A 19,745-nucleotide genomic window follows, 5' to 3' on the forward strand; every position below is an offset into this window, starting at 1 on the left:
ACCAAGATGCCAGTGTTGTAGAATGGTCTCCCCAATTTGTCTTAACCCCTGCTCGCTTGCTTATCCATCTCTGTTCCTTGTTGTCTCCCCCTTCGCTGCTGACCAGCCAAAAAGTGAGGGGTAAAAACATGCATGCCCCAGCAGTGTTATAAGGATGCTGCCAGCAATCCTGTTCTCTTAACTGGGTTTCCAAGCCTATTTGTTGACCGTGCTTAAGTTTCACAAGTTTAACCAAGAGGAGGTGCATGTCTGAGCAAGATGTCGTTTATTGCATGATAGTGATGAGGTACAGGTTTTGTGAGCTGGTTAGACATTATTTTCTCAGACGCAGGTGACACATCTGTTCTTTGGGGATTCAGCATTATTCTCCTAATTTCTCCGTGGAAGATTCGCTGGAGTTTAGTGTAGGCTCATTCCAAACCATTACCATAAAGAACACTTGCCTCCCTCTAAATCTGAAAACTGCCGAATCAGACACAGTGCCAAGATCTGTATCACCTCTTCCCCAAGCACTGCAAAGACTAAGTACCCCAGAGATATGTAGTCTGGCTGACCATTCTGTTTGCAAACCTTCCTGGTAAATGTCAGCAGGCTATTCGACTACAGAAGGTATCGTTAGTAACTTTGGTCCTGATTCCACCACCTATATTCAGTTCTCATCTGTCTCTCTCAGCTGGTTGTTACTGGAGAGAAGATTGACTCCACTGATTTTCTTTTCAGCCCAAAGACGAAACCCATTACATTTCCCGGACCTTCCCACATCATGCGATAAATAATATACACACTACACCACTAACAGGTACCTATCACTTCCCTTGACGTTCACTGGCATCATCATCACAGAAACACCCACCTTCAATACCTCAGGTGTGACAATTGACCAAGGCCTCAAGACAATTGCCATATAAATAATGCGTCTGCAAGAGCAGGTAAGTGACTAGGAATCCTGCAGTGAACAGTTCACCTCCTGACTCCTGTCCACCATCTACAAAGAACATGGCAAGAGTGTCATGGAGTACTCCTCTCTTGCCTGGATGAGGGCAGCACACTGGATTTGCTCAAACCATCCAAGAAAACGTAGCCCACTTTATCTCCATTCCTTCCACCACCTTTGATACACTGCAACTCACCACAATTTCCTTGAATGTAGCATTGTAACCCATAGCCTCCAGCACCTGTAAATGTAAGGGCAGCTGCTGCTTTAGAAGACCATCCCCCCCAACTTTTGATCGACCTGACGAAGCGTTCTGATTCGGAAATATATCACCATTTCTTCACCGTCACAGAGTCTCCCTGCTTAGCAACGCTTTGGGGACACCTTAATCACATGGTCCACAGATGGCTCACCACCACCTTGTCAGGGGCAGTTATGGATCAACACCAAATGCTTGGGGATACCCAAATCCCAACATTGAGTGAAAAATACACAGTCAGACAGATATGCACGTGCTCAAGCACAAACATGCATAAAAATGGGAACCAGTGACTGCAGTATTTAGAAATGACACATCATCCAAGCTGTCATCACAACTTGGACACTTAATCTGGCATTGACTGACATAATTTTTGAACATAAAACTGTTTACTCTATTTATCTAGTGCAATAGATCATACGCTTCCACACTAATTGTTGGAATTAGCACCACAGATTAAAACTTAATTGTGTTTATGGAGAACCACATGCAAGAAATCCGTCTTCACCACCTGCTACCTCAAGCATGAGCAATGACAAAGACTGCTGCCATCTCAGACAGAAAACTGCCGGTAGTTTGAGGAGTCGGGCTGTTGTGGTGCAATAGTTGTGTTCCTTCCTCTGGGCCAAAAGACCTGGGTTCAAGTCCCATATCCTCCAGAGGTGTGTTATATCATCATGTTTGAACAAGGTCATTTATAAAGTATCTATAATTTGATCAGTTAATTCTATGACTGTAAAATTCACTTTGAAGAGACGATGGATGTTCTTCAGTAAAATCTCGAACCAGGATGAAAAGGAATTAAAATGATCAAACATACTAAGATGGCCACTATGTTGTTAACCTCAGTAGATCAATGCTCATATATCACAAAATGTGGTCCCAGACCCATATTACACTGGCTCTGTCTCACACTGTCGTCACTCAAGAAATGCAAGGGAAATGAGGAGAATTCTGGGCAGCTAGTTATGAAAAGCCAACTGGGATGTCGTTTCAGTCCCAGCATTGACAATGTCCTGATGTTATCCAGGGTTTCAGTCAGTCTGAAATTCATCGCAGGGAATTTTCAAATGAGATTTCACAACAGTATACGTGAGTAACGTAAACTTATCGGATTTGTTTTACTGAAGCAGCCTGTTTGTCAGTCACAATTGCCCTGCAGTTCCTTCATTAAATAATGCTCAGTGTACACATTTATTTGGAGATGATTTTGCCAGTTCAAACTAAAGACAGTGAGCTTCAACTGGAGGCACTTTGCCAAGCTGGTGTGAAGATGTAGGGAATTAGAATGTCACTTCAAACCCTGTTTGAGGACCTCACCCGTTGACCGTGTTGGCATGGAGATGCCCTGCTCCTGCTAATTGTAAGATGCATGCTGGGAAAGGAATGAGACTGACAAGAAACCACCTTTACATTTAAGGTGTTAGCCTCATACTCCATGGGACTGTTTCAGCAGCGCACCAAACATCCTCCCATCACCGTGATGTTGTTCACCTTGCACTTGAGAGAAAGTAAATAATTGAGTCAAGACTATTATCATTTTCTATCTTGTTATTTGTTTTCCTAACCTTTTGAAGCAGCGATCCTATACCGCAGATATCCCATGATAATGGTTAGAAATTGGTGCTGTCTTCTGTAGTATTGTGAGTGGACAATGCAGTGTGATAGGAGTATAGAGAGAGCCAGTGAAATAAAACAAAAGATCCATCAGGTTCAGCTCGCCTCTCATTAATTCACTAAGTAATGGAACGTTCATCCCGTTCTTCACTGATCGTTAAAGTCAATCTCTGTCAGTAAGCGTACAACCGACCGAGATGTGAAATGTGATCCCAGTGGCAGAGATGATTTGGTACCATAAGCAGAATTTTAAACAAAAACAAAGTTGCTAGAAAAGCTTAGCACCCGTGAAGGAAACAGCAGAGTCAACGTTTCGGGTCCAGTGACCCTTCCTAAGAACTGATGGCAGCTGGGAGAATAGTCAGTTTATATGCAGAAAATAGGGAGGTGGGTTACCGATGTTAGCAACTCCTTTGTCCAATTGTCTTTCTCTCCCTTTGGCCAGCTTCCATATTGTCATGATTCCATGATGCTCCAACCCAGGAATGGGCACCAGGCAGGAGGTGCTATGACGCTGGTGCCATTTCCATTAGCTACCTGCTGCCATTGGTATTTGACACCTGAGGGGGAAAGTGCCTGATGACCCACTAGTGCTGACCACAAACAGGGCTAAACCTGCCAACGCTACTGTTTTTCCAGGAGTGGGACGGGAGTTGGGGGAACAATGCCGCTTGCCCCTAGCCTGCGTGCTGGCTTTGTTGTTGTGAGTTGGGAGCTGGTAAGATTGGTTGCCTCTTGGACGGCCACTCTGTGTCCAATGGAGCCGCCAGAAAGTTCTCTCCCCCATCTTGTGTTTGCACACACCTACCCTTCTGAGCTCCGAGCCCCCTTACCAGGGCCTGACAAATGGGGTCAAAAAGATTAGGGTTAACTCTAAATCCGATTCCATGCCATTTTCTTCACTGGGGACCCCACTGTTCCTGGTCAGCAAAGAATGATTGGGACCTGACCAATTGGTTTAAAAGTCATCCACCGATTTTTAGCCTGTGCTCAGGGCCACTACTTCCATGTAACTTTTCAGCACGCAGGTCAAACGTCACTTTAGTTCTCTCTGAAGCATGATACTTCTATCCTGTGTGTCTCTAAATAGTCACATACCAACTCTTCATCCCTTTTCCTAGTCATGTCACACAGGTGATGTTTGTGGATGTTCTAAGAGGTAAGTGGCCCACCTTAGCTCATTGCATCCATGCTTCCTCCCAGGACTGATTTGAAATCTGACAAAGAGTAAAAAATTTCAATCTTGGTACCGTTGTTAAGAGCGCATCCAGGTTTGTCTCAGCACGATGGTATTCACGCCCACAACAGGACTTAATTTAGGCAAATGTAGAGTTAAGATTCAATGGTTTTCAGAGCAAGGTGGGGTGCTCTTCACTGGAACAGGGATCTCACTCTCTTTCAGGTCAAAAATGAGGGTGGGCTCCGAATTCTGGATGAATACTCTTAAGCATCAACTGTAAAGTTTCAATGAAAGTGTAACCTTATAAGGTTAGGCCAAATTTCGTAGCGGTAATTTTTGACGCTCTGATGCAATAATAAAATATTCAAGATGTCCCTGTGGAACCACTGAATTTTGGGTGAATGCTTATAACCGCTAAGAGGCGGACCTTGTTGCAAGAGACCAGACAGTGTTTCGTACGGTTGCTCTAGCACTCGATGCCAAACCAACTCTCGTTCAGTCCCACTTCCCCTGTGACTCTTCATTTGCTGACAATCTGCCGGAGCCAGTCTGAAGCTTCATGAGGATTTTGTGTCTGGGTGTGGGAGTGACTTTTGATTTTTGGGAAGCCTAGGTGAAACGTCCAGGTTGGCATTCAAAAGACCTTGAAGGTGAGGTGAAGAAAGAAGCCTCAGTTTGGCCAAAGTGTGTTTTGGGGAAGAATTGGTCAGTGCTGGACATGATGAGATTGTAGGAGGCTGGAAGCGTTGGTGGAGCACACTGGATTTGGACTTTTCGAGAATCGATTGAGGGAAACTTAAATGATGGAGGCAGAGTATTAATTATTGAATAAAATAATGGGCATAGATTTATAAGCAATTTAACAAGAATCCAAGATTCCCAAGTAGCGCAGTAGAGAGTGTATCACTTGAAGTTAGTGCTACCCTTTCCTAAGTGGTCACCTTTCCATCGTGACTCAAGACAGAGAGTGCGATCTGACTGTTTGACATGGAAAGATTTTATGGTCATGTTCAATACCACCCTGATTCCATGTTGCATGCACATATCCAGCAGCAGTCCCTGGAAAGCCATTTGATGCAGCGACCCCGGTCGAATTTGCTCACCTACTCATACCAGTTGTATCGCCATTTATTGCTGGCACAGATTGAGGCTTATGTCACTGTACACTGGATAAACTGCGGTGAACCATGGTAGCGTGGTTTACCCAGAAATGTTTATTGTACCAACCCTTAATATGTCATCCTCCAACCAGGCAAACTGGTCAATACGACCGTGGTCTATTTGTTTTATTTTTTTGGTTTGTGGGAGGTGGGTGTCACTTGCTGACTGGCCAGCATGTATTATCTGTCTCTAGCTGCTCTTAAGTTGGTGGTGAGCTGCTCTCCTGAACCGTTGTTGTCCATATGCTGTGGGTTGACCCACAATGCCATGAGCGAGGGAATTCTCGGCTTTTGACCCTGCGATAGGGAAGGAACAGTGATATATTTCTAAGCCTGGATGGTGAGCGGCTTGGTGGGGAACTTGCAGGTGATGGTGTTCCATTGTATCTGTTGCCCTTGTCCTTCTAGATGGAAGCGGTCGTGGGCTTGGAAGGTGCTGACTGATGATCTTTGGTGAATTTCTGCAGTGCATCTTGTAGATAGTACACAGTGCTGTTACTGAGCGTCATTGATGGAGGGAGTGAATGTAGTGCCAACACACTGTTGGTTTAAAATGCAAAGAATAATAATGAAACCACAGAGTATTTATAATGGCTTACTGTTTATAAATACTCTTGCATTTTCCTCCCACTATCTGATGATATGAAAAGCATTTGTTTTCTTTTGAATGTTCTGACTTGACACTTGGGATCTGTTTAATAACATATTGAAGATGGCACTGAACAACCATACTGATCTGCCCAGAGTTGTTTTGTTGTCAAGGGATGCGCGAAGCTTCGAAAAGTCAGCCAGAAAGACACAGAAACGTTTTCTTTTCCATTGATTATTTAGAGCAGAAACGACGGTCATGAAACTTCAGACAGAAAGTGCATCAAAGGTTTTTGATTGCAATAATTGTTTTAATTTTTCTGTGAATTTTTGACTCCAGTTAAATTTAATATCCCGCACTGTCATCAACAGCAAAGAGTGCAATGCTGTCCAATAACTAGCATTCACTCATCTTGACAAGCTTTCATTTGATGTTAATTTGTAATGGAATTAGTGAAATGTGTGCCTTCACTCAGATTGTCAACCCAGTAATGTTCGTCGTCAGCCAGAAGACCTGTCTCAGATGTCGTCCATGTCTCAGTGAGAGCTGACATCTGAGTGAGGGCATTTCTTGACTTGAGATCAACTTTGCAGACTGGAGCGTAGAAGCTAGGCCGACGCTGCAGTGCAGTGTGCAGGGGGTGCTGCAGTGGCTGAGGCACTGTTAATAAGAGAAGATGCTAAATCAAAGCTGTGCTCTGTTTGTACACAAAAGATCCCCAGAACAGTCATCTATCTCTGAACTGATGTCAATAAAACAGTTAAAAACCTTGGTTATTATCTTGCTGTTATCCATCAGGTTTTGCAGTGTGCAAATAAGCAGATGAATTATCAACATCACAGCAGTGAATATACTGCAGAAATGCTTAATTTTGATACACTCCTGTCATGACCTTGTGATGTTAAATAAAAGTCTCTTTCTTTGTTTTTCAGGGTATTGGGAGGGTGCACTGAGATGGCAGAGATCTATTGACCGTCATTCTCCAACCTTTTACAGGTCAGCTGATTTTTCATTGCTTGATTTACATTCAGAGGAGGAGCTGGCTCATTAAAATTCTTGTGAATTGTGCCAGAAGCTGATCTCTTCTGGTCAAGGCGATTGGCCAGTCTGAACCTGGATGAACAGAGTCAGGTTCGCAAACTAAAGGTCTGATCACCATGAATATAGCCCTGCATTTGAAACAAAACAATGACGTTCACTGTCTCCCCTTGTGTTTCTGCAAAACAGAACTGTTCCATTCAGAATTCAACTTGACAAGGGGTGTGGCCATTACCATTAGGATGAGCGTGATTGGTTCATTCTGGGTGTTCTTGGCGCACATAGGAGTCGAGAGGAAGTATTTAGTTTGGTGGTGGAAGCTTTGGGATGGCAGTAGGGGGTTGTAAAAAGGTTATAGAATCCTAGAATCCCTACAATGTGAAAACCGACCCTTTAGCTCAGCAAGTTTACACAGACCCTCAGAGTGTCCCACCCGGGCCCATCTCCCACCTCATCAACACATCTCTGAATACTACGGGCCAATCCACCTAACCTGCACACCTTTGGACTGTGGGAAGAAACCGGGGCACCTGGAGGAGACCCACGCAGACACGGGGAGAACGTGCAAACTCCACACAGACAGTTGCCCGAGGCTGGAATCGAACCCGGGTCCCTGGCACTGTGTGAGGCAACAGTGCTAACCACTGAGCCACCATGGAGATGTACTCTTTGTGGTACCTGTTAGTAAGGGATTATACAGGCCATGTTCACTTGGGCTGGCAAAACTTTTCTTAATCCAAGCTGAAGGTAAGGTGCGAATGTAAGCTGGGAACAGGACACAACGAAATGCAAAAGGATTGAAGCAGTTTGAGTGAGCAACAAGGTAGCCAGTCACATTATCATGTTGGGAAGTGTGAAGTTATTCACTGATGTCAGAATTGGGGAAAAAAAGTTCTTGTTATAAAGATATGAGACCGGTAAATGTGGATGTTCGGAGACACTTGGGGCTGCATGCATAAAGTTAGCTTGCAGATGCTGCAAGTAATTAGCCTGGTAAAAGACATGTTGAACTTTATTTGGATTATCAGAGTGAAGGATGCTGACTGCAATTGTACAGGACTTTGGTGGGATGGTGAATGGAATACTTTGTACAGTTTTGTTTTTTGTATTTAAGGAAGGATGCATTTAGGACAGATGGCAAAGGCTCACTAGATTGGTCTCTAGAATGAGGGGCTTGTCTTATCATAAAAGGTTGAGTAAACTGGGTCAACACACAGTGGAGTTTAGAAGAAGGGCAAGTGATCTCATTGAAACACACAAGATTCAGAAGGAGCTCAGCAGGTAGTTTCTGAGGTAGTTTCCCCCAGCCAGGGGAATCTAGAACATAGGAACACAGTTGCAGGGTATTTATTTAGGACTGAGGTGAGGAGAAAATCCTTCAGCCAAAGGGTTGCGCACCTTTTTAATATATTCCCTTGGAATGTTGTGAATGCCACTTTATTGAATATATTTAAGATTGGCATGGACAGAATATTGGTCTGTGAGGAGATGAAGAGCACAGAAGCAGTGAGATAGGAACAGATACTGAGGTTGGGGGTGGGGGGGCGAATGATTGAATTTGATGGGCAAATAAGCTTGATGGACCAAATTTCTATGATGCCCTATTTCTGACACGTTTATGTGAATGTGCGAGGGATGCATACTTTGAGGTAATGCATGTGACATATTTGGCGATTTCGCCAATGACTACATTGCGTTGAGCGTCTGAGTCCTTGAGGAATGTGCTGCACAGAGTGTTTATCAGGCTTTGATCTGCATTCCTGTTTATAGCCTCTGAGCAGTTCAGTTTCATGCTGACGACCCAGGGTTAGCTGTCCCTGAAGAGAATCCAGAATCAGCTGCAGAACGTCACAGAGCAGGTGACTGTTCGGCCCAACACATTTGTACCAGTTTGTCTAGCGCTCTGAATGCCTTTCTCCAATCCTGTTGCCTCGCTCAATCAGTGAAGATTCCTTCTTTGCAGGTAAGCAGCTACCTTCAGACGGGAATTGCAGAGTCTGCTTCAACAACTATTTTCTGCAATGTAATTCCACATTCTGGTAGCCTATGCATGCCCTGGTCCTCTAAGCACAGCTCTGGAGATCTTGTGTTCTTCTTTGTATGTGTTGCCAACATGGACATCTGATACTTATGATGATGCTGTAGCTCTCAGAGGTGTGTTCTGTCCTTTTATTACATAAAGATTGGGAGACAGGTGCCAAGCAGTTGATGAGAGGTAACAGCTTGTGAAGCCTTGGGTGTTTTCTGCTAAAGTTAGAACAATAGAAGCAGCCTGAATGGGTGGGGTCAAATTCCCATATGCCGAAGCAGAAATTTTGAATTTTTGCTTTCAGCAGTTGTTGCTGGGGGTCTGTGCAGGGTTAGCAGGCAGGGTATCTCTCCTGGGTGCTGCACTGTCTCTCCAAATTGTCTTTTGATGTTATTTCCCCCGGAGCGGAGAGTTACAGCAACGTAGCATGACACCACTGCAACCCCCTGCTTTATCAGCTAGTTTGATGTTGAGGCTGGGGTTAGAGCGGAGAGCTGCACATTCTGTGGGGGAGAGGTTGGAGTGAGTGAGACGGCTGGAGGTGTTGAGGTGATTGATGTCGCAATGGCAGCTGGAAGTGAAGAGGTCGCAGGTGGGTAGGAGACCGTGGGGTGGTGCCCAGGAGGAGGGGGTGTGTTGGAGGCGGGAGAAGAGGGCTGCAGAGGGTGGGTTAGACTCCCGGGTAAGGAAGTAGGCACGGAGGCAGCAGGAGAAGAGTTTGACATCTGGGCATGTACAGAATTTGTTGATGTGTGGGAGCAGGGGAAATGAAGGCGAGTCCCTTGCTAAAGACTGAGCATTTGCCCTCAGTGAGAGGGGGTGGTCTGGAGGGGACGGTGAATACCCGACAGGGCTTGGGGCTGGATGGAGAGCTGGAGCTGGGAATAGGGGGTGGAGACTGCCTCAGGAGTGGGTGTGCGTTTGGGGATGGTCATGTGGGCAGAAGCAGAAGGAGCGATGTGGCCAGCAGTGTTAGTGGAAGTGATGTAGTTGGCATCGGCACCGAGTCCTGATGAAGGGTGTAAACCTGAAACGTCAGCTTCCCCGCTCCTCTGACGCTGCCTGGCCTGCTGTGTTCCTCCACGGTGTGCACACCACGTCAAATCTGACTCCGGCATCAATAGTTCCTGCTATCCCTGTCTGCTGTTGCACCAGAAGGACAGCTTCTCTTTGGTATTCACGCACTAAAGAAACATTGAGGACGTGAAAGATTGAGGGGCAGTGGTCCCGTTTCCGTTTGGGCTTCTCCCAGCAAGCAGTGGTGTGAGAGCTGCTCCTGCTGTTCTCCTCGCTGTGTTACTGGGAAGGGTGGGAAGCAGAGAGTCATCTGTGGGCCATTCCTGAAGGTTGGTGCATGAGGCAGAATGTGAGATCATTCAGCGTCTTGGATCAGCACGTGGTCTATTTGCAGGAATATGCTGCTTTTGTTACAGAAGCTGATGTAGGAATACTGCTAAGTCTCCCTGTTTTTGGTCAGCTCAAAGGGACTCCAGTTGCTTGGCTGTGTTGCCAGGATGGGTGCAGATCCTGTATTAACAACTGAAAGCTTGAGATCGACCAGGACGATTGGTTATATACCACACCGAGAAACTCAACGTAGTGGAGACAATTTTTCGGAAACACTGCCAAAGTTTGCCAAGGCTTCTTAGACAACACTTTCCAGACCCATGACCGCTCCTATCTCGAAGGACGAGGGCAGCAGATACATGGGAACATCACCACCTGCAAGTTCCCCTCCGAGCCACATCACCATGGAAATATATCGCTGTTCCCTCGGTGTCACTGGGTCACGCCCAGCAATTCCCTCTGAGTGCCTTTGGGGGGTCTACTGATAACATGTGGACTGCAGCGGTTCATGAAGGCAACCCACCACCACCTTCTCAAGGGCAACGAGGGATGGGCAAGAAATGCTGGCGATTCCCACATCCACTGAATGAATAAAAAGGAACTGAATCAAACGTGCAGTGCCCAAAGCTTCTCTTCCTGCGCCCACAAGGTCTATGTCTATCCTGGCCTACATGCAGGCCCTCACAATGTTATCCAAGATCTTTTGTGTATATTGATGGTACCTAGTTCGACGACTTCTTCAGCTTCTCCATTGTCTGTTTATCTCAGACTGAATGAGCAGAAATCTCTTCCAATTAGTGCTGAGATGACAGAAGCCATCGTCTTCCAAATGAAGTGCAAACTGGACTCTTCAGGCACATACACAAGTTGCTGGAAAAGCTCGGCAGGTCTGGCAGCATCTGTGAAGGAAAAAGTCAGAGTTAACGTTTCAGGTCCGGTGACCCTTCCTCGTTTCTGACCCGAAGCATTAACTCTGTTGTTTCCTTCACAGATGCTGCCAGACCTGCCAAGCTTTTCCAGCAACTTTGCTTTTGTTTCTGATTCACAGAATCTGCAGGGTTTTTTTTCGGTTTTTCTTTAGTATTACTCTCCAAGCATTGGCTTTGTCTCTCTTCCTGGATGCTCTCTCGGGCCGATCGAGCCTGCTTGAGTAGCGTTCCCGAGCACACATCCGTGCATCTTTGTCTTCACCTGCTGAAGAGCAGCACTCTGACTTCAATTGGCCTGACCACAAACTCTGGAAATTGCCCTCACTTCCACTCTCTGTCCTCCCTGCAGCCCACCTTCTTGACAAAGATTTTGCTTGTCTGTTCCTGTAACTCTGGTTTAGGCTCAGATTCTTTCTGACAGTGCTGTTGTGAATCGTCATGAGACATTTTATAAAGTTCAGGGTGCTGTACAAATGCGAGCATTTGGAGTTAGGGTAAAATAACACCAGTCTGTTTAACAGGAGTCATGCAGATTCCATCTTTTATTACAGTGGTACCCTTGAGTAAAATTGTAGTTTGGAAAGGTTGGAATTGAATGTCAGTGAGATTACATTGGCACAGCCAGGGGAGATAACATTTAGAATCAGTGATAATTTGATAATCTTAATGATTATGATGTTGAATTAGAGCAGTAAATGACGATGTCTGTTCTAGCGAGTTTTAAGAAGATTTGTAGCTCAGGTTGAGTTTTTGGATGTGAGTTTGCTCGCTGAGCTGGAAGGTTAGTTTTCAGATGTTTCGTCACCATTCTAGGTAACATCATCAGTGAGCCATCGATGAAGTTAGCCACATCAACTATCCACAAAAAGACATGACCCACTATCACTAGAATCCTTACGGATGAGGAAGGATGCCACTTTGATTGGGACAACACATCCATCCTAGGACAAGCCAAACAGAGACACGCACGAGAATTCCTAGAAGCATGGCATTCCAACCGGAACTCCATCAACAAACACACTGATTTGGAGCCCATCTACCATCCTCTGAGAAAAAGAACAGGAAATGACATCACCAATGCAGGAAATGACATCACCAGCCCAAGGAATCCTAAACAGATATATAGAAAGCGGGACATTACACCACTTCACCGGAGGCTCACTGATGATGTTACCTAGAATGGTGACGAAACGTCTGAAAACTAACCTTCCAGCTCAGTGAGCAAACTCACATCCAAGATGTCTGTTCTGCTAAATCAGTCCAGGTGAAACTCAGAGGGATTTTAGCACACATAACCTGTACAGCAAGATACTTTTAAAAGTCCTGCTCACATGAGTTGTCTAAACTGACTGTGTCGTCTCTTCGCAGTGTATATGCAGATGAATGCCTTACAGTGCTTCTAAATGTAAATAATTGTCGGATTTATTACTTGCTGTGGCATTCTTGAATCCGCTATCAAACGGGTTAAGGATTGTTCAAAAATATTCTGTACTTCTGCAGCTATTTTTCTGTAAGACGTCGAGATGCTGTGCTGTTACAACTTGCCTGATTGACTGGCCCCCTGGATGACAACTTGAGGCACAGTGTGAATGAGCTGAAGACTCCAGTCTCCAGCGAACCTGCTGAGGTCAGAGCCAAACCGTTCCCTTCATCACCCCTGAGTACTGGGGTGTGGTCACTCACCAAGTGCCTTAATAAGAGCTCTCATTGCTGCTATGCAGCAGGTCACGATTCTATCTAACATCTTTACTCGTATCGGGTTTGTCGCAGTAAAAACTTTCAGAATCTGATCAAGTGTATTGGGAGGAGCTGCAGCTGGTAATGTAATGTGTCAGTACATTGAGTCAATTTTTCTTTCCCCTGTCTCCCCTTTTATAAAGAGTTAATTTGGTTTGAAGACCATCTCCCGCTCAAAGATGACGAAACCAGATGCTTTCCTTTTCATTACCGGCCGCTGTTGAAGAGAAATGTTGCGCTGTAAATGGATTAGTTTGTGGGTATTTTAACATTGAGAAGCTGTTTTATCGCTCCAATTCCCCATTCCTTCCCTGCACCCCCCCGACCTTTATATGAAAATATGAAGGATGACGCGGCACTCACAACACCATTCCCCACCGAGAAACTGATAGGCCTGGACACAGTAATGACAGCTTAGAACTGCCACACAAATTTATAGCCTGGAAATGGACTATCTGGCCCAAGTGCTCTGCATTCCTGTTTATGCTGAACATGAATAACCTTACACTTTACGTCATTTTCTTGTTCTCCATTATCTCCATTATCTCCATTGTTCTCTCTACCTCGTGTGTATCTGACTTCCCTCAAGTGCATCTGTAAAACTCAGCAACTTCACTGCCATTGAATTGTTCCACTACCAACATGAACCATTGACCAGAAGCTAAGCAGGACCTGTCCTATAAATAGTGCACAACAAGAGCAGGCCACAGGTTGGGAATCCTGCAGTGAATGACTTGCTGCTTGAATCCCCAAAGCCTGTTTGCCGTCATCCAGGCACAAGTGAGGGGAATGATGGAATATTCCCCACTTCCCCGGATGGGTGCAGCTCCGACAGCACTCGAGGAGCACGACACCATCGTAGGTCGAAGCAGCCTCTTAATTGTCACCCAACCGTTACCATCGACTTTCACACTATTCACGACCAGTGGCAGTGGTGTATACCATTTATAAGCTCTACAGCAGCTCACCAAGACTCCTTGAACAGTCTGTTCTAAACCCACAACCTCTACTGCCTACATGGATAAAGGTACCTGCGCACTGACTCTCCCTCCAAGATGGACACAGTCATGACCTGGAACAATGTTGCCATTCCTTCACTGTCACTGGGTCAACATCCTAACCCACAAGGACATCTGTGGCTAAGAATGTTGTTTGGCATAACCTTCTCAGGCACAGTAAATGCTGACCTGGTCAGTGTGTGTCAACGACATGAACATCAGTGAAGAAGCTTTCAGTGCTTCATTCCTCTCCCAGCCTGAGACCTGTTGAACGCCGTCCTGTTGTGTGGAATCCTGTAATGTAAGTGTACGTGGTGAAATCTCATGGGCTTGGTTCATAGCAGCCTCATTTCTCCCTTCCCTACCTCTGCCATTCTTCCTACCTGTCACTGTAAAGAGGAGCCCACAGGCTTCTTCTTCTTTGAGCCTTAGTTGCAATTTGGATCAGGATGAGGGAGTCGATTTGGTTTATCAGCGCTTGTCTGTAACAGTAAGAACATGCATATCCCAGGCAGCCCCACCTCACCCTGACTCAGATTATGGCCTGCAGCTGCTTTGGAAAGAGTCACGTCTCTCTGTCCTATCTGCAAGCCCTTGTCATGTAGTGATCTCTTTGTAAGGAAGATTTCCTGATGATATAAACTTGCTTCTCTCTCAGTCAAACCTATGTTCCCTTGCTTTGCTCCTTGTGATGTAGAGATTTTGTTTCCAGCTTAAGGATTTAGTGGAGAGCTTTTACTTTGGTTAGACCCCTTCGTAGGCCATTTTCCGTGATCATGTTACTTGTGATTCAAGCATAGAGACTGCTAGGATGTTTTAAAAGATGGGAGTTAGTTCTATTAACATCGGTCATTTATACAGCTTAAGGGGAAACTTTACTGTGGAGAAACATACCAATTAGAGGTGACATTCATGGGCCTGGTTTCTGATCTATCGGGCAATTGTTGTGAGACTTGCTGCTGACCTCTAGTTCGCTGGGTAGCAGAGTTCGGGGTGTGGTAGTCCTATTCCTGATGCCCCTTGACTGTGTGAGCCATGTTCGGTCTCAGAGCTGCAGTTCAGGCGATGCCCCTGGGTCTTTAACACCAATGTCATTGCACCGGTTTGCCTTCCCAGATCACCAGCTGCCTTTGGAAATGTCAGAGGGCTCTCCACGTGCTCTTGGCTAACAAGGTAGACTCTGCCTGCACAAACCCCCTCTACCCAACACCCCCTACAATTCCTCCCCCCCCCCCCCCCCCCCCCCCCCGCCCAAGCACAAGCTCCGGTTTTCCTGGCTTTGAGCCCAGTGTCATCACATAGTGTCCTGTGGGACCTGACACGGTGGACAACTTCTCCTGCCCACTACTTTCCCCTGATAATAAAGTCACCTGGCAAAATGTGGCAACTGGGCTGGCACTGACGTCAGAAGCTATGATATTGGGCATGCCGTCAATGCATTATGAGGAGAGCCAGCTGTAATGCAGTCGGTGCAGTCTGCAGTACCAAGGGAGCGCTATAATGCCGGAAGTGTAGTCTGCAGTACCGAGGGAGTGCTGGAGGGACAGTCTGCAGTGTCGAGGGAGCGCTGCAGTGCCGGGGGTGGGGGGTGCAGTCTGTGGTGCCGAGGGAGTGCTGCAATGCCGGGGGGGGGGGCAGTCTGCGGTGCCGAGGGAGCACTGCAGTGCCGGGGGCGGGGGGGGGGGGGGGTGCAGTCTGCAGTACCGAGGGAGGGCTGCAGTGCCGGGGGGACAGTCTGCCGTACCGTGGGAGCGCTGTAACGCCAGAGGATGTCTTTTGGATGAGATGTGTGACTGAAGTCCTGCCTGCTTCCTCAGATGGAAGCAAACGATCCTATGTCACTGTTGGAACAAAAGCAGAGAAAGTCAATTTATCCTGACGCCCTGCTGGTATTTCACTCTCCATCATCATCAAGTAAACCAATGACGTTAATGTTTGTGGTTTGTTTTTGTGTGAAAGCAACTATTTAGTTTTATATAACAGTTTTATATACACTTTAAACCAGTTCTTTTATCCTCAGAGCTTCATTGACTTACTGAGAAGTGCTGTGAGCTGAAGGGTAGTTAAGAAAAGAAATATAAAAGTGGAAGCCGTTATTTATTTCTCTATTTCACCCTCCCAGCCTGATGGTAAGCAACTCCTCTGTTCACCTGGCTTTCTCTCTCTTTCGGCTCTCTCCTATAGTTTACTCCCTACCCCACCCACCTCCCTGTTTTCTGCAAATAAACTGACATTTTCCCAGCCACCGTCAGTTCTGAGGAAGGGCCCCCAGACCCAAAATGCTAACTCTTTTTCTTCCTCCACAGATGCTGCCAGACCTGCTGAGCTTTTCCAGCAACTGTTTTTTGGCTCCTCTTTGTTTGTTTTTGCAGCACTTCCATTTCTCTGCAAAAGTCAATTTGTTTGTGAGGGTTATTCGAGCCTAGTAGATGTGGGAGAAAGCAAGATCGCATTACTTTTCTCGGAAAAACTGTTTCATTTTCTTACCTCTTCAAAGGAACGAACATTTGACCTTTAAAATATGACAGATGCTGGAGCTCTGAAATGAAAACGGGAAGTGCTGGAGAAACTCAGTCTGTCTTGCAGCCTGTGTGGAGGGAAAACAGTGAACGTTTCGAGTCTGGTCTGCCTGCTCTTCAGAAATTGTGGAGAAGTAGAGTTACCATTTTGAGTCCAGTGTGACTGTCTGCAGAACTTGAAAGAAGTGTCCTACTGAACTTGAAAGGTTAACTCTGTTTCTCATTCCAGAGTTGCTCCCAGAACTGCTGAGTTTTTGGCACGTGTGTTATTTTCCAATCCTTAAATCTGACGGGCAAAAACTTATTTCTGCTATTGGATGGCACTGGATTCAGAGCCACCGTCACATTGTGCCTCAATTCAACCACTTGGTGGCAGGAGAAGGGAAATTTCCAGTGGCGCAGCTGCACCCTCATGTGGCGGCAGCTAGGTATTGCAAGATACCAACACACCGCTGCAGGTTGGAGCGAGCTCACCCAATGGTGGTGCCTTCCTGTGATCGCTCTTGGGAAGAGTACTTCAAAATCTGTGAACTCCATTTGTCACGTGGGCTAGCTCGCACAGACAAGGAGATGAGCAAAACCAGTGGATTTTCTGCTCAATCTGACCTCAACTTTTTTTTTCAATCTGCGTGGCTTTATCTCGGCTGTTGCAACCTGATCAAGATCAGGCGAAGGGGATCTTGAACCAGCCAATCTGGGTTTTAATCTGATCACTGTGGTACAAATTTATTTTCCTGTTCATCTTTTGTGATTGGAACGCATCATTAGTGATGTTCACATGTTTGGCTTGAAAGCTTGACATTTATGCAAATTTATTGAAAAATGTCCCATTGATCATTCAGACAACTAATAGCACTACTCCATGAGTTTCAAAACTATCTTGAGAAGTGTCCATACGAGACAAGAGAAGGTGCATCTTAGTAGAGCCTTACATCAGTGATTGTTAAATTGTTGGAAGGGATTCTGGAGCACAAGATTTACATGCGTTTGGAAAGGAAATGATGAATTAGAGATGGTCACCGTGGCTTTGTACATTGAAATCGCGTCTCACTAACTTGATTGAGATTTTTGAAGGAGCAACAAAGAATAGTGATGAACGCAAAGCAGTGGACATTGTCTGTGTGGACTTCTGCCATGCACTTGACAAGGTTCCACGTGGTAGGCTGGTTAGCAAAGTTAGATCACGTGGAATCCAGGACGAGCTAGCCGTTCGGGTGCAAAATTGGCTCAAAGGTAAGAGAAAGAGGGTCGTGGTGGAGACCTGTGATCAGTGTGCATCACAAGAATTGGTGCTGGGTCCATTGCTTTTTCATAAATGATTTGGATGTGAATACAGGAGATATGGTTAGTAAGTTTGCAGATGACTCCATCATTGGTGGTGTTGGGGACAGTGAGGAACGTTACCTCAGAGTTCAACAGGACCTGGATCAGATGAGTAAATGGGCTGACGGAGTTTAATTTAAGTAAATGTGAGGTGATGCATTTTGATCAGGAAAGTCAAGGCTGGAGTTAAACACTTAATGGGAAAGCCCTGGGGAATGTGGCCAAACAAAGAGACCTTGGAGTGCAGGCTCATAGTTCCTTGAGGTGGAGATGCAGGTAGATAGGATAGTGAAGAATGGATCTGGTATACTTGCCGTTGTTGGTCAGTGCATTGAGTATCGGTGTTAGAGGTCATGTTGCAGCTGTACAGGGCATTGGTTAGGCCACCTTTGGAATACTGCATTCAGTTCTGTTCTCCCTGCTGCAGGAAAGATGTTGTGAAAATTGAAAGGGTTTAGAAAAGATTTACAAGGATTTTGCTGGGTTTGGAGGCTTTGAATTATAGGGAGAGGCAAAATAGGCTGGGGCTGTTTTCCCTGGCGTGTCAGAGGATGAGTAGTGAGCTTCTATAGGTTTATAAAATCATGAGGGGCGCGGATAGGTGAATAGCCCATGACATTTTCCCAAGGAGTGCCAAACTAGAAGGCATAGGTTTAAGATGAGAGGGCAAAGATATATAAAGGACTTGAGGAGCAGCTTTTACATACAGAGGGTGGTGTGTGTACGGAATGAGCTGCCAGAGGAAGTGGTGGAGGCTGGTACATTTACAACATTTAAAAGGCATCTGGATGGGTACATGGAAAGGAAAGGTTTAGAGGGATATGGGCCAAATCCTGTCAAATAGGAGCAGATGAATTGAGAATATCTGGTTGTTGTGGGTGAGTTGAACTGAAATGTCTGTTTCCTTGCTGTACAACTCTCTGACTCTATGAGCCTCTTACTGCTGCCAACTCGCCTTTGTTGGACTCGACATTGTGACTGGATCACCAAAAGACAACTCTCCCACCAGGTCCTGTGTTCTCCATTCTCCAACTTTCCCGAGGAGGACTAACAGAACTTCACACACACACTCTGGAAGCTCTCTTTGACACGTGGCTACACTGACTTTATTGACTGTGTGGAACTATCTACCAGTTGTACAGATTGGCAATAATTTGTCCATCAAGAGTTATCCATTGTGTGATGGGCCGAATGGCTGTCTTCTGTACTGTATCGATTCTGTGATTTGTGAAGTCGTATCATGTTGCACCGTAATTGAGTCAGAGGGGGGAAAGATATATAATCAGATCCGGCACTTTGAATCCCATGACCAAGTGGGATGATGAGCCCCATGTGGCCAAAAATATGAAGGTCAAGATTTGGCCTGTTCAGTTACAGGAAGATTGACCATACAAATGGTCACACTGAGGAGGGACAATTGACTCGTGTCTGTCCTATTGCTGAGGGCTGTGGGAAAGGTTTGGGTGAACATTCTCATCCCCAACTGCTTAATTGTGTTGTGTAAGGGTCTGCAAGTGCCTTTAAACGCCATGCACTGTGAAGATGTTGAGTGGGCAGCTTAGGATCTCACAGGAATAAGATGTAGCCAGTCCTGCTCACAGTTCCTGTAAAAATACCAATCAGCACGGTGGCTCAGCGGTTAGCACGCCTGCCTCACACAGCGCCAGGGACCCAGCTTCGATTCCATCCCTGGGCATCTGTCTGTGTGGAGTTTGCACGTTCTCCCCGTGACTGCGTGGGTTTCCTCCGGGTGCTCCAGTTTCCTCCCACAGTCCAATAGATGTGCAGGTTAGGGTGGATCGGCCAAGCTAAATTGCCCATGGTGTTCAGGGATGTGTAGATTAGGTGGGTAATCGGGGGAACGGTTCTGGGAGGGATGCTCTGAGGGTTGGTGTGGACTTGTTGACCTGAAGGGCCTATTTCCACACTTGGAGGGACTGTGATGACCTGTGATATCAGTGCAACATGCAATAACCACCACTGTCCTTGTATTGTTGCCAGCAGGACCTTTTCATCTGCCACACTAAATGAAATGGGTCCTTTACATCCTGAGGCTGCCAGGGGGTGGTTGCAGCAGACTGATCCC

General features: G+C 46.0%; 1 protein-coding gene across 7 annotated transcripts in view; it reads left to right on the plus strand.

Annotated features, from left to right (window-relative positions):
- cntn1b (contactin 1b) overlaps window positions 1–19,745 on the plus strand; it is a 721,932-nt gene that overhangs the window by 86,018 nt on the left and 616,169 nt on the right. For all 7 annotated transcript variants that reach the window (XM_059652304.1, XM_059652313.1, XM_059652305.1 and 4 more), the window contains one exon: window positions 6,672–6,735. The gene's annotated coding sequence lies outside the window, so the exon portion shown is untranslated. The remainder of the gene's footprint in view (window positions 1–6,671; window positions 6,736–19,745) is intronic.

This window comes from Stegostoma tigrinum, chromosome 18 (assembly GCF_030684315.1).
Source record: "Stegostoma tigrinum isolate sSteTig4 chromosome 18, sSteTig4.hap1, whole genome shotgun sequence".
Classification (NCBI taxonomy): Eukaryota; Metazoa; Chordata; class Chondrichthyes; order Orectolobiformes; family Stegostomatidae; genus Stegostoma; species Stegostoma tigrinum.